The sequence below is a fragment of the Hyla sarda genome, chromosome 3 (genome assembly GCF_029499605.1).
Source record: "Hyla sarda isolate aHylSar1 chromosome 3, aHylSar1.hap1, whole genome shotgun sequence".
Lineage (NCBI taxonomy): Eukaryota > Metazoa > Chordata > Amphibia > Anura > Hylidae > Hyla > Hyla sarda.
This window is the reverse complement of record NC_079191.1, coordinates 36,094,045-36,105,362: the sequence shown is the minus strand read 5'-3', so window position 1 is coordinate 36,105,362 and position 11,318 is coordinate 36,094,045. Positions and strand designations below refer to the sequence as shown.

At 43.7% G+C, this 11,318-nt stretch overlaps 1 long non-coding RNA gene across 1 annotated transcript; it reads left to right on the top strand.

Moving 5' to 3' along the window:
• Positions 1-229: 229 nt before the first annotated feature.
• LOC130360539 (uncharacterized) lies at positions 230-2,046 on the top strand. Its single transcript, XR_008890696.1, has 3 exons — positions 230-355; positions 1,396-1,536; positions 1,753-2,046. It is a non-coding gene; the product is annotated as an uncharacterized LOC130360539 (long non-coding RNA).
• The last annotated feature ends 9,272 nt before the right edge of the window (positions 2,047-11,318 follow it).

The following is an 11,318-nucleotide window of genomic DNA, read 5'->3' as shown; positions in this document are numbered from 1 at the left end:
TATAAAAACAAAAATGCCGAGGGCAGTCGTTTTCTTTAAGGACAATATTCAGTCATGTGTCCATTAGGTGCAATAAATTATGTAACAAGATTCAATACTGTAAAAACAACACTACATCAAAATAGTTGGCTAGATACAAAGTTAGTAGACTGTCCTGACTAGAAACCATTTGGCTACAGATAATCCGCCATCTGTTGTGTTTTCCGTATTTTAGGTACATTGTGATTGATTTTTTTCCTGTACATCTGCAACGTAGACATCAGCAGTGAGACTTGAATTCTCTGCCAGAGGAAGTGGTCATGGTGAACTCAATAAAAGAGTTCAAAAGAGGCCTGGATACAGAATAATATTACAGGTTGTAGTTACTAGAGTCTGGAGAAGGGTTGGGGTTCCAGGGATTTATTTTGAGTTGGAATGAATTGTTCTCCTTAAAATGAGTTAAATTGTTTTCTACCCAATAGGTTTTTTTTTTTGCCTTTATCTGGATCCATACTATAGGGTAATAGATCTGGACAGGCTTATGTACTGTAACTTTCTGCAGCCGGATTCCACAGATCTGTTACAGTGGTCCCCCAGCATACAATGTCTCTGACATATGATCGTTTCAACATATGATTGTTACCATCGTATGTTGAAGGCAGCATCAACATACGATGCTTCTGTGTGTCGGGGCCATCACAAAAATGGCTATCCGGTAGCGCTGACTGCTTCAGCTGCCGACAGATAGCTGTTTAATTTGCCCCATTTGTCCCTCTCAATGATACTTACATGTTCCCGCCACACCGGCCCAACAGTTCGTCGCTCCCCTGCTGCCGCTGCCCTGCTTCGTGGCTCTCCGTCGTCCCATCGTCCAATAGGGGCGGTGTGAGCGGCGATGTGATGATGGCGATGGAGAGCCACGGCGCAGGGAAGCAGCGACATAGTAATACGGCAGCAGAGGAGCGGCGAACTGTTGGGCCGGAGCGGTGAACTGACGGGCCGGAGCTGCAGGGACATGTGAGTATCATTGAGCATCTGTGTGCATCCATGTATTGTCAGTGTTCCCTCAACATACGATGGTTTCAACATACGATGGTCCGCCTGGAACTAATTACCATTGTATGTTGAGGGACCACTGTATCTGTGTCTATGGCCGTTTCCATGTTCCAATGGGAATCTAATGATCAGGATGTATAGGCTGTGTCTCTGCACTTGAAGTGAACTTTAAGAGGAAACATTAAAACGTACTATATATCCATGAAGAACAATATTAAAGGCAACAAGATAATTTAATATTTTAGTGTACCTGAACATTTACATATCTTTTTGGGATAAGATGCCATGTGTGTGTGTGTACATGGGAATAGCAAGAGTCTGACCATTATATAACTTGTAGATAGCATCTCTAATTTTCAGGTGGAGATAGTATGTGGAGATGATGTGCTATAACGTCTCCCATACACTGCACACCCAGAAGTACACCTTAAGAAGCAGCAGCAGCATGGACAACATTATAGAGCAGTATTGAGCGGCATAAGCTGTGAATCCAGCACTGGGGTAAGATCTAACACCCACTTTAAGCTTCTGTAGCCTTTCTATGTGTCTTTCTCCAGACACTCTCCCTTCTCCCCTTTCCCTTTCCATAAAATTTTAAAATTCTCCCCCCACTAGGGGGAGCTCATCACAGATTTTTACAGCTCCCATTAAAGGATTCTCCGAGAACTGTCGCGTCCTTATGATTAGGAAAATCTGACCTATTTTTCTGCTGTGCAGGAACAGTCCTATGCAAGTGAATGGCAGTGGCACTGCAAGAAGAACGAGACCACCACAATGACAGCAGAAAATTGGATAATGGCGGCCATTAGACTGTATAAAAGTATAATAAATTTGGCTAAGAGCTGCGTGGAAAATGGGGCCCATTCTGATTTAGGCACAGGGTCCTATGATTCCTGCCTACACCATTGCTGAACCACGCACGATATCTGCTGCTGACTGATCTTTTTAATAGCTCTAATATTTTTTTTTTAATTAAAGAATCTTTCTATAAAATGCTTTTCCTTATTAAACACGTTGACCCTTCATTAGGGTAATTATGAGCTTTATCGCATCTTTTAGTAACATGTTATTACAGTTCTTGTTGACTATCATTATTATGATTTATTCCAGGGCGCTGTACGTATGATAAAGGGTTTAAGTGCATAACATAACGCAAGAAACAAGAAGAATAAACGTAAAGTAAATAAATGTCTGACTAGTACAGAGGGAGAGAAGGCCCTGCCCACAAGAGCTTACAATCTACAAGATAAGGGTAGAAGCTTCTCATGTGGTAGTGTCGTGGCAGCAGGGTCATTGTAGGTTGTAGATCTTTCCAAAGAGAGGGTGAGAATCTGATGTGTTGGTGTAGGTCAGTGATCTCAAATTGTGCCCCTCCAGATGTAGCAAGACTTCAACTCCCAGCATGTCCGGACAGCCAACGGCTGTCCGGACATGCTGGGAGTTGAAGTTTTGCAACATCTAGAGGGCCACATGTGGTGCCATGGGTGTAGGGAAATACTTTATCACTTCGTGACGCCAGGGCACTGTTATCCTATACACGGTCCGAGGTTGGGCATAGCTTCTCCTGGGCCAGACACAGTAAAGGAACACACCGACGTCAGGTTACAGATAACTGTCTTTACTGAGCTGGGTGCAGATGGTATTACAAGGACAGTCTGGTGCAGAGTGAGAGGATGCAGTGTAACTTCTTGGGAGCCCTGTTGCCTTGCTGGGACTTGTGGTGCTTTCACCCAATAAATTGATACTGACTTGAGAGAATTGAAGATTGATCCTAGTAGCTAGGCTTCTGTCAAGGTCCTGTAGCTTCCTCCACCAGGGCAGGAACTTCCACCGTGCGGGTGATCCTTGCAGAATGACCCTACACTATATGGACAAGAATTTAGGGGTTCCCATTGGCAGGCAGGGTCATATGGGGTACACTGCTCCTCTCTTAAAGGTACAATAACACGTATAAATAACATAGATACAAATAACATAACATGATAATTATGAAAATATATTAACTTTTGGCAAAGTGCTGGGACATATTAGACAGCGGTTTTGTGAGGTGCATAAAAGAAAAAGGCACAGGGGATCTTGTGAGGATCTAAGATTACATGGAAGATCAGGTCAGAGATGTATAGAGGGCACAGATTGTGGACAGTCTTGTATGTCATTGGTAATATTCTAAACTGAATTTACTGGGCAGTGGGTATCCCAATGGGTACCTAGAAAAGGGATGGGCTGAGGGGACAGGAAGAAGTGTTGGGGGGGCATTTTGGATTGTAAGGTAGGAGAGACAGGGACCTGCAGTCCTAAACTCCAACCACACCACTATCCCACCTATGTGAAGTTCTGACCTAAGTAGTGGGGGCCCCAACTAGGCAACAGTCCTTTTCCGACTAGGTGCCCCAGGACCTAGTCTTACAAAAGGAAGAATGGACTATTTAAAGGGGTACTCCGGTGGAAAACAATTTATTTTATTTTATTGTCTTTCAAATCAACTGGTGCCACAAAGTTAAACAGATTTGTAAATTACTTACATTAAAAGAATCTTAATCCTTCCGGTACAATAGAGGTTTAATGTGTGATAGGCCTTACCGGAATCAAAAGAACTAGATAAAAAAGTGTGGAGTAGATACTCGAAAAGGGATCCAGGAAAAAATGAGTAAGTCTTCCGCCCACTGGGAAATGGAAAAAATGTGGATTCAGACTTACCTGATGATGGTCGCGAACGGGATGAACCTCGTTGGCCTCTTGCCCTCCAGGGCCGTACTCGGTAAGGAAAAAAACATTTTTGTTGAAGGATAGGGGCACTGTATGATTGCCTATCCTGTTGAAGGAGGCCTCGATATTGGGGTTTATACTGTGGGGCTCGGCTGGGAAAACGGGCCCGGCTTTTCCCAGCCTTCCCAAACATTGTATTAGAAAGTACTATTTTGAGTGAAGTCTGTGCTTTGTCTAATGTTGAGAACAGGCCAACATATTTAGAAATTTCTTTGATAAATTGATCCCCGAACAAAAGGCCCTCTGTTGGTGTAGAGAATTCTTTATTAGCCAGGTGACCCAACTGGGGGTCTAATTTCATCAAAATAGATAGGGCTTCATTAGCGTTGCCTAGAAGGCATAAAGCTTGTTGTGACCAGCCTTTAAGGGTATCTATGTCAACAGGCATACCTGAAGCAGAGGCCTCTTCTGACATTTGTAAAAATTTTTGTTAAGGGCCCCAAAAGGTCAAGGACTTTGTCCTGACAGGACTTAAATGATCGATCAATGCCTTTCTTCGGGTTTTTCCCAGATTATGAGTATGGGGTCTAATTCAGGTGTTACCGCTTCGTTAGAAGGGAGTGTAGGCCTAGGGCATTCTGCCCTCAAGTTATTACGGGATTTTCTATCTAAACCTTTTTTCTACTAGTGGCATATGTATTGTTCCACCTGAGGGTTAGGAATCCATTCTCCCGAGCGGGGATGCTTTATCTGGGACTGATCAAAATAGGGTACCCCTGTGCTGTCCATTATAGCAGAATCCCTATATTCGGATCCGGCAAATTGGTGTCACTTCCTTCTGAGTCATTAGGATTGTAAGAGGGGTCATCAGAATCTGAGGATATGTAATCCTCTGCAGATGAGTCTCCAGAGCACTCCTCAAAGGAGTCCGGTTTATTACAGTGTGAGGCTTTATGAATCCGTAATGTCTTCCTCACAGGTGAAGGGTGATTTGTGCGATTTTTTAGCTGCATGAGGGGTGCACGCCTGCATCGTTTTCTTGGCTCACCTCTGTATGAGAAATGTTGGAATGTTTAGGAGGATTATGGCCGTCATGATCAGAATACCTCCTTAAAGATTGGCTCTGGGACAATTTAGAGTCTCTATGTGCTTTTTGAGCAAAAGACTGTGATATTGCCATGGCTACTGATTTAGCCACTGATTCATGCATGGTCGCCATAGCAGAATTTACTGTTTTGGTTATGTGGTAGCTTGGGGATGTAGGGTAGGTAGTGTGTAGCTGTGCAGTGATGAAATGGTGTTGGATTAACCCTTAACTGTTGTGATGCCAGGGTGCGGGTTCCTCTCTGTGTATATATTAATCACGTGACCTAAGGTCCTGGAAGCAATATTTACACTATACCTTATATATATTACAAACACATAAAATTAAAGAGGTGACTAGGGGTTTCCCACTAGGAGGATCCTATCAGTACGGAGGAACTCTGACTTTGGGGACTTATACCACAAGGTACAGTACATGTGCAGTACCGGGACACCACAGTTATGTATAGCACACTTGGTTGTACACTCTCATTGTAAAGTTATTTGCTTCACACTGATGATAAACATTTTAATTAGAGATGAGCGAACTTCCAGTAATTAAATTCATCACAAACTTCTCGGCTCGGCATTTGTGGACTTTAGCCTGCATAAATGAGTTCAGCTTTCAGGTGCCCCGGTGGGCTGGAAAAGGTGGATACAGTCCTACGAGACTCTCTCCTAGGAGTGTATCCACCTTTTCCAGCCCACCGGAGCACCTGAGAGCTGAACTAATTTATGCCGGCTAAAGTCAGCAAACGCCGAGCCGAGAAGTTCGTGACAAATCAAATTACTGGAAGTTCGCTCATCTCTAATATTAATGTTGCTGCTATAATTTTCCAGTAAAGAAAGAATTGCATATAATGCGAGGCCTCCTGTCTTGAAATAAAATTACAATTTCTTGCAGTCCTATGGAGAATGATCTGCTGCCCACCTAGCAGTCGCTCCACCCATTGGAAAACAGATAGGCTCCCTTTCAACACCTTACTGGTAATCTAATGTCTCGGGCTGAACAGCAACCTGGGAAAATCTTAGACAACACTCATTTTGTTTGCTGGTAACAATGCCCACGTCATACCGGTCGACCCCCAGCTGATTCCTGTAGCTAGGGGCTGGCATTAATAGCCGACATGCGGCGATTGCCGCGGCTGGCTATTAACCCTTCAGATCGCCACTGTCAAAGTTGACAGCAGCGTCTAAAGGTGCCTGTATTCCGTCCCTGGTGGTCCAGTGGGATGGATCACCCCCCCCTCGCGGTGAGGCGATCCACTGCTGAGGTAGCATGAGGGCTTACTTCTCCTGCTGTGCCGGCTCCGGTGCGCTGAATGATATGGCCTGGCAGGGACAGGCTTTATCAATTGAGCGCAGAGCACACAGAGCAATATGGTTCTATGGAACCATAAGGATCTGTATGAGGAATCTAATGATTCCTCTTAAAAGTCCCCTAAGGAGACTAAAAGTGTAAAAAAAAAAAGTTTAAAAAAAACTTTTAAAAAAAGTTTAAAAACATACACATTAACCCCTTCCATATTAAAAGTTTAAATCACCCCCCTTTTCTCTAATTCCATATAAAAAATATATAAACATAATAAAAATAAACATATGTGGTATTGCCGCATGCATAAATGTCCGAACTATAAAAATATATCATAAATTAAACTGCACGGTCAATGGCGTACGTGCAAAAAAATTCCAAAGTCCAAAATAGAGTATTTTTGGTCACTTTTTATACCATAAAAAAAGGAATTAAAAGTGATCGAAACAAAAATGGTACCAATTAAAACTTCAGATCACAGTGCAAAAAATGAGCCCTCATACCGCCCCATACACAGAAAAAAAAAAAGTTATAGGGGTCAGAAGATGACAATTTTAAATGTATTAATTTCCGTGCATGTAGTTACGATTTTTTTCAGAAGTAATACAAAATCAAACATATATAAGTAGGGTATCATTTTAATCGTATGGACCTACAGAATAAAGATAAGGTATCATTTTTACCCAAAAAATGTACTGCATAAAAGCGGAAGCCCCAAAAATTTATAAAATGGTATTTTTTATTCAATTTTGTCGCACAATGATTTTTTTTCCCATTTCGCCGTAGATTTTTGGGTAAAATGATTGATGTCATTACAAAGTACAATTGGTGGCGCAAAAAATAAGCCATCATATGGATTTTTTGGTGAAAAATTTAAAGGGTTATGATTTTTAAAAGGTAAGGAGGAAAAAATGAAAGTGCAAAAACAGAAAAACGCTTGGTCCTTAAGGGGTTAAGGTAGACACAAGGACCACATTGTGTTTACAGCTTTTAGACCTCTACAGGATGCAGTTTCATAAGTTTATAAATAAAACTAACCAGAATTAGGCTGGGTTCACACTACGCTTTTCAACTACGGTTCCCGCATACGTTTTCTATCAAAAACCGTATGGGAAAAAAACGGATGGAATTGTATGGGAAAAAGTAAACCGTATGCGTTTTTAAACAGTATACTGTTTTTAAAAGTGCATACAGTTCCGTCCGTTTTTGTAGAAAAAAAAACCATACGTTTTTGAAAATTTTGTCCATTTTTAATGGGAGGGGTCTTGGGTGGGGACTTTAGGATTCAAATGCGCATGTGCAAAGTAAAAACGTATACGTTTTTTCCCGTATGGAACCGTACACATGTGCGTTTCCCATTGACGTCCATGTTAAAAAAAAACATATGCCGTTGCAGTACGGTTTTTAAACCGGAGACAAAATTGTGGTCAACCGCGGTTTTGACTCCGGTTTAAAAACCGTACTGCAACCGCATACGTTTTTTTTAACATGGACGTCAATGGGAAACGCACATGTATACTGTTCCATACGGGAAAAAACGTATACGTTTTTACTTTGCACATGCGCATTTGAATCCTAAAGTCCCCATCCAAGACCCCTCCCAAAATAGACAACATATTCAAAAACGTATGGGGATTTTTTCTATAAAAACTGACTGAACTGTATGCACCTTTAAAAGCAGTATACTGTTTAAAAACGCATACGGTTTACTTTTTTCCCATACTGTTCCATCCGTTTTTTCCCCATACGGTCTTTGATAGAAAACGTATGCGGGAACCGTAGTTAAAAAACGTAGTGTGAACCAAGCCTTAGTTGACAGTGATCAGTGATCTCCAAATAAGATGTTGGAAAACTACAACTCCCAGCATGTCCGGACAGCCAAGGGCTGTCCGGGCATGCTGGGAGTTTTAGTTTTGCAACATCTGCAGGTCCACAGTTTGGAAACCACTGCTCTAGACTACAATGAGTTAATAAAGATAATAATTGGAAAAGCTTAACTGTAAAACTGTAAGAAAGTGGTTCCATAAGATAACACAGAGACATTATCAGTGGAGACGAACTGTACATCTAATCTCTAGTACTGGATAGCTTTATGGCCTATCCTCCACCCTCTACAGGAGAGACTGCTTGTCAAATAAACAACACAATAAGATAGTAAATATAGATAGTGAATAGTAAAGATACGTCCATATCTGGTGTCATATGCTCCCCGTACAGTATATCTATTGAAAGACCTCAGATATACTGCATAGTTAGCAAGAGCTCAAAATTCATAGAGAAAGTAATCATTGTGTGGTGTGCCACGGGGGTGAAGATGAGGTGTATGGGGCAGATGTTGGAACCCATAAATGTTCGTGATGCCAGGGCGTGGTTTGTCTATGTAAAGACCCAAAGGTAAATAAGAGTGCAAGGCCAGGTCAGGGTAAACGGTAGCTTTACTGAGGTAGACAGATGAAAATAGTCTTTACAGCTAGGCCAGGATGCCAGAGAGGTGACCAGTAACGCGGAGGGGACCTCACAGCTTTCTGGGACTTGCAGTGACTTTGACAGACTTTAGCACAGCCACGCTGACTATAATAAATTTGACGACTGAAGATAGTGACAGCAGACAGAGAGGACTTGACTTACTGACTTGTGGCTGTAGGTTAGGCTTGAGGCCTCCAGATGTGCTGCACACTGGCTCTGAGACGTCTGGACTTGATCTCAGGATCTAAGAGAGTGATGGTAGTACCTCCCCCTCTTATAAAGGGGGGCTGAGCAAGGAGCCCATAGGTCAAGCTGCAGGTCACCTGGTTAGCTGATGCTCTCTGGGTAACAAACATGTGAATTGAACATGTGACCACATTATCATGTGACTAACTCAAAGGTCCTTTATACCTAATACATATAACACTATGGGGGAGACGCTGCAGGAGAGCCCCTAGGACACAGAGGGACTCAACCTGACAGGGCCTAAGTACTGTACAGGACTATATCCTGTACTGGGACATCATATTTGCATAGCATAATCATTATTAATTGTCAGGTGCTAGGGTGCAGTATATTGCACACTGATATAGTACATTGCACAAGCCCTATTGCAGCAAGATATATTGCACATACAAATGTTACATCGTATTGCATAAGTTTAGATTGCACCTAATGATATTGCCCATACATATAATGCCTTATTGCACATATTCCCCTATAGCGGAGCACTATGCAGTGGGAGGCGGTTATGTAACCAGGCTCCTATACCCACGACACCCCTTGGAGAACTGTGCGGAGCTTGATCCAGCCTATCTCGGCAATGGCCTCAGCACGTGACAATTAATAATGATTATGCTATGCAATGATTACTTCATCTATGAATTCTGAGCTCTTGTTAACTCTTCAGTATATCTGAGATCTGCATTAACCCCTTGGTGACGCTTTATTTGTATTTATCTGTGCAGTAATGATACTCTCCTGAGGATGCTGATAATACCTATACCTTGCTGGTACACACTAAGCAATCTTCATCTGTTCTTTAGTTATCACTTGTGGTGTCTGGACGGTTACGGACCACGGAGCATTTACTCGATCATCTTTCTTATTGTTTGTTTATTTTCTCCCTCACTTATCTAAGTTAGGGAACGGCACCGTGGTTGAGGCCACCCTGTTAAGGAGGTGGGTCCCTCAAAAGGCCGGGACAGAGGGAGGGGTCATCTAGCCTAGTGTGCACCTACCCTTCATCCTTTCATCTGTAATAAGGCCTCAGTTACTATATCCAACAGTAACAAATGAAGATCTATCTTATGTTGTAGGTTGCCTTATCTACCGTATTTATCGGCATATAACACGCACTTTTTAGGCTAAAATTTTTAGTCTAAAGTCTATCTACGTGTTATACGCCGATAAGCCACTGCAGTTCAATGATTTAAAGCGGCCGCTTTAAATCAATGAACTGCAGCGGCTTTGCAGGTGCAGAGACTGCCAGCGCTGCCGGCTTCTCTGACCCTGCCTGTCGTGGGGTCTAGAGCCCTGCTGCCGGCCCTTCTCTCCCCCTGGCTATCGGTGCCGCTGCCCGTTCTCTCCCCCTGACTATCGGTGCCGGCGCCGATAGCCAGGGGGAGAGAAGCAGCGCCAGCCCTGGTTGTATAATTACCTGTTGCCGGGGTCGGGTCCGCACTGCTTCAGGCCCCCGGTGTGTGTGTCCTGCGTCGTTGCTATGCGGTGCGAGACGCAATGACGTCACTCGTCATTGCGCCGCGCCGTGCAGCGCATAGCAACGGCACCGATAGTCAGGGGGAGAGAACGGGCAGCGGCGCAGATAGCCAGCGGGAGAGAAGCGGCGGCAGCAGGGGGAGAGAAGCGGCCAGCGACGGCCCCTCTCCCCCTGCCTTTCCTGGGGGTGTATCGGGGTATACGCATGTACACACACGCACCCTCATTTTACCAAGGATATTTAGGTAAAAAACTTTTTTTACACAAATATCCTTGGTAAAATGAGGGTGCGTGTTATAGGCCGGTGCGTGGTATACCCCGATAAATACGGTAATTCTATAACCCCCCTCTCACATATTCTGCTAAGACCTCATTCCATCTATTGCTCCGCAGTCTGTGACCATCTCCGGACATTCGCATGCACTTTGCTTATTGGTATTTCACATTTTTTTGTGCTACACGTACTACTACATGTTTATTAGCTAGGCAATACTTTTTTAAGTGTATGACATTAAAGGTTTATGTTTTCATATTTTCATAAAGAGGCCCCTTTTCAGTCGCTGATGATAATACTGTCACGATGCCGGCTGGCAGGAGGTGGATCCTCTGTGCCAGAGAGGGATGGCGAGGACCGTGCTAGTGGACCGGTTCTAAGTCACTACTGGTTTTCACCAGAGCCCGCCGCAAAGCGGGATGGTCTTGCTGCGGCGGTAGTGACCAGGTCGTATCCACTAGCAACGGCTCACCTCTCTGGCTGCTGAAGATAGGCGCGGTACAAGGGAGTAGACAGAAGCAAGGTCGGACGTAGCAGAAGGTCGGGGCAGGCAGCAAGGATCGTAGTCAGGGGCAACGGCAGGAGGTCTGGAACACAGGCTAGGAACACACAAGGAACGCTTTCACTGGCACAATGGCAACAAGATCCGGCAAGGAAGTGCAGGGGAAGTGAGGTGATATAGGGAAGTGCACAGGTGATCAGACTAATTGGAACCACTGCGCC